The following is a 3,163-nucleotide window of genomic DNA, read 5'->3' on the forward strand; positions in this document are numbered from 1 at the left end:
AGAGAGATAGAGACTTATAAAGAAGAATGTAAATACAGTGAGCTATACATATTTAAAGGAATGAGGACGTAATTATAATCCTATGGGAGAGATAATCTAAATGCCGTATATAATAGATAGATACATAGCTTGAGAGAGACATGTAGGTAGAAATTCGTAGATAGAAAATTAAAAACGAAAATATATATTGGAATTCCTGTACATGGACAAAAAAGTCTTAGGGGATAGTGGAGCTTAATACAGTACATGGCAGATAGATAGATAGATAGATAGATAGATAGATACAAGGAAAAACACATAGACAGATAGACAGAAATTGAAATAAAGACGAATATCCGTTCACTATACGAGGTCATGTGTTACAGTTTCCTTGTCTGGCTGTGTGGATGAGCAGGCGAGGCCATCCACTCATCCACCTACCTTTGTACTGCATATTTGTCACCTGTGTCGGAATGAATGAACACCTGGTGCGTCCCTTGCCTTCATTTCGACATTCCTCTCTGCCTGCCTTTTCTCCCTTCCTTCCTCTCTGTCTCTCTATCTGTCTGTCTGTTTGTCTATTCTTCTCTATTCTTCTTTTCCTGTATTCTTACTTTCTTTCCTTTATTCCTCTTCCCTTTCCTACAGTCCCTCCTTCCCATCTTACTTTCCCTTCTTTCCTTTCTTCATTCATTCATTCCTATTCCTATCCCTTGCGAGTTTAAACAATCAAACTTCCCTCCTTCCTTCCTTTCCTCCTTCCCTCCCTTCCTTCCTTCCTTCGTCCCATCCCTTCCTTCCTTCCTATCCTCCCTCCTTCATTCCGTCCCTTGTCAATGCGGGTTTAAACAATCTACTTTCCCTCCTTCCTTCCTTTCCCCCTTTCGTCACTTCCTTCCTTCCTTCCAGCTGGTATACCAATGGTTCTTCTATGTTAGTCGCCCTAATAAATATGATGCTGTTGTTAGCTCCAGGCGCACACAAAGAGAGAGAGAGAGGAGGGGAGGGGAAGAGAGAGATGGAGAGAGGGAGGAGGGGGATAGGGAGGAGAGTGAGAGAGAAAAAGAGAGAGAGAGAGAGAGAGAGAGAGATGAAGAAAAAAAAAGAGAAGAAGAAGAAAAAGAAAGATAGAAAAGAAAAGAGAGAGAGAGAGAGAGAGAGAGAGAGAGAGAGAGAGAGAGAGAGAGAGAGAGAGAGAGAGAGAGAGAGAGAGAGAGAGAGAGAGAGAGAGAGAGAGAGAGAGAGAGAGAGAGAGAGAGAGAGAGTGTGTGTGTTTATAGACGGAGAGCAGGGATGAAAGGAAGGGAAATACAGAATTAGGTAAAGAAAAGAATAATAAAGAAACAGACGACTAAAGACAAGTGGAAATAAGTTGCTGGGAAAGCTGTGTGGCCGGGCCGTCCCGTGAGAGCCACTCACTGTTGTTTGATCTCAACAGTTGTGTTAACACACGATGTAGCTTAAAGATGTCAGCTGGTGAACTGTTTCTTGCTAAGTAAAGTCATCCAATCAATCGTCCAAGCAACCAATCAGTCACAGAAGGAAAACAATAATCAGAAGAAAGAGGGAAGCGGATGCTGCGCCGCGAGCCGTCGCGAGGATTTCCTTGGATGTGCGCGCGTTGCCGCGGCGCCTCGGCCTTCCGTCCCTGAACCGTGTGACGCGGTGATCGGCGACTTTTCGGTATTTGTGATTAATTTCATAATCCAGTCTGGTAGTTTTCTGAAGCGAGATCCTGCATCTTCCCTCCTCGCCTCGGCGGGGTGCGAAGCGCCAGCGAGCCCAAGGTCTCCCTGGCGAGCATGGCAGGAATGGAGGGCTCCCGGCAGGGCGCCTCGGCGTCCCCGGGGCCCCCACGGAGGTGCCGGAGGTCTGCCGGCTACAAGTCCGGGCAGGTGCGGCTGGTTAGCCGTGGTAGGCAATTCACCTAGGAGAGCAAACTCCGAACAACAAACCGGGCAGGTGGGGCTCGTTAGCCGTGGTAGGCAATTCACCTAGGAGAGCAAACTCCGAACAACAAACCCGGGCAGGTGGAGCTCGTTAGCCGTGGTAGGCAATTCACCTAGGAGAGCAAACTCCGAACAACAAACCCGGGCAGGTGGAGCTCGTTAGCCGTGGTAGGCAAGAGCAAACTCCGAACAACAAGAGAGCAACCTCCCAACAATAAACCCGGGCAGGTGGAGCTCGTTAGCCGTGGTAGGCAATTCACCTAGGAGAGCAAACTCCGAACAACAAACCCGGGCAGGTGGAGCTCGTTAGCCGTGGTAGGCAGTCTGCCTAGGAGAGCAAACTCCGAACAACAAACCCGGGCAGGTGGAGCTCGTTAGCCGTGGTAGGCAGTTCACCTAGGAGAGCAAACTCCGAACAACAAACCCGGGCAGGTGGAGCTCGTTAGCCGTGGTAGGCAGTTCACCTAGGAGAGCAAACTCCGAACAACAAACCCGGGCAGGTGGAGCTCGTCAGATGTCGTAGGCAATTCACCTAGGAGAGCAAACTCCAAACAACAAACCCGAGCAGGTGGAGCTCGTTAGCCGTGGTAGGCAGTTCACCTAGGAGAGCAAACTCCGAACAATAAACCCGGGCAGGTGGAGCTCGTTAGCCGTGGTAGGCAGTTCACCTAGGAGAGCAAACTCCGAACAACAAACCCGGGCAGGTGGAGCTCGTTAGCCGTGGTAGGCAGTCTGCCTAGGAGAGCAAACTCCGAACAACAAACCCGGGCAGGTGGAGCTCGTTAGCCGTGGTAGGCAGTTCACCTAGGAGAGCAAACTCCAAACAACAAACCCGGGCAGGTGGAGCTCGTCAGATGTCGTAGACATCCACGTGATGGGAACACCAAAATGAAAATGAAAATGAAAAAGAACACCAGAATGAAGAAAATGTAGAAACGAAACATCAAGAAAACTAAATATGAAACAGATCATCCACCTTTCGGCCCTAACTAACATCACCAAAATTATGGGTGGGTCTTTTCTGGGGAGAAAAAGGCTCATCCAGACCACAGAACATCAAACAGGGATGACACAGAAAAGATAAAAGACCAACATCAAGAAAAGAAGAAAAAAACATCATCCACCTTTCGGACCCAAGTAACATCACAAAATTATGGGTGGGTCTTTTCTGGGGAGAAAAAGGCTCAGCCAGACCAAAGAACATCAGAACGGATGATACAGAAAAGATAGAAGAC

The 3,163-nt window shown here is 48.3% G+C and overlaps 2 long non-coding RNA genes across 5 annotated transcripts; one reads left to right on the plus strand and one right to left on the minus strand.

Annotated features, from left to right (window-relative positions):
- Positions 1–1,333: 1,333 nt before the first annotated feature.
- LOC127001338 (uncharacterized) lies at positions 1,334–3,061 on the plus strand. Of its 4 annotated transcripts, XR_007755038.1 has the most exons (4): positions 1,334–2,077; positions 2,157–2,224; positions 2,293–2,428; positions 2,769–3,061. It is a non-coding gene; the product is annotated as an uncharacterized LOC127001338 (long non-coding RNA). The 4 variants fall into 4 exon arrangements; XR_007755037.1 differs by lacking the exon at positions 2,157–2,224; XR_007755039.1 differs by lacking the exon at positions 2,157–2,224 and having other exon boundaries at positions 1,334–2,009.
- Positions 2,148–2,871, minus strand: LOC127001339 (uncharacterized). Its single transcript, XR_007755040.1, has 3 exons — positions 2,733–2,871; positions 2,529–2,664; positions 2,148–2,256 (listed from the first exon to the last, which is right to left on the minus strand). It is a non-coding gene; the product is annotated as an uncharacterized LOC127001339 (long non-coding RNA).
- Positions 3,062–3,163: the final 102 nt, after the last annotated feature.

This window comes from Eriocheir sinensis, chromosome 20 (genome assembly GCF_024679095.1).
Source record: "Eriocheir sinensis breed Jianghai 21 chromosome 20, ASM2467909v1, whole genome shotgun sequence".
In the NCBI taxonomy this organism is placed as follows: domain Eukaryota; kingdom Metazoa; phylum Arthropoda; class Malacostraca; order Decapoda; family Varunidae; genus Eriocheir; species Eriocheir sinensis.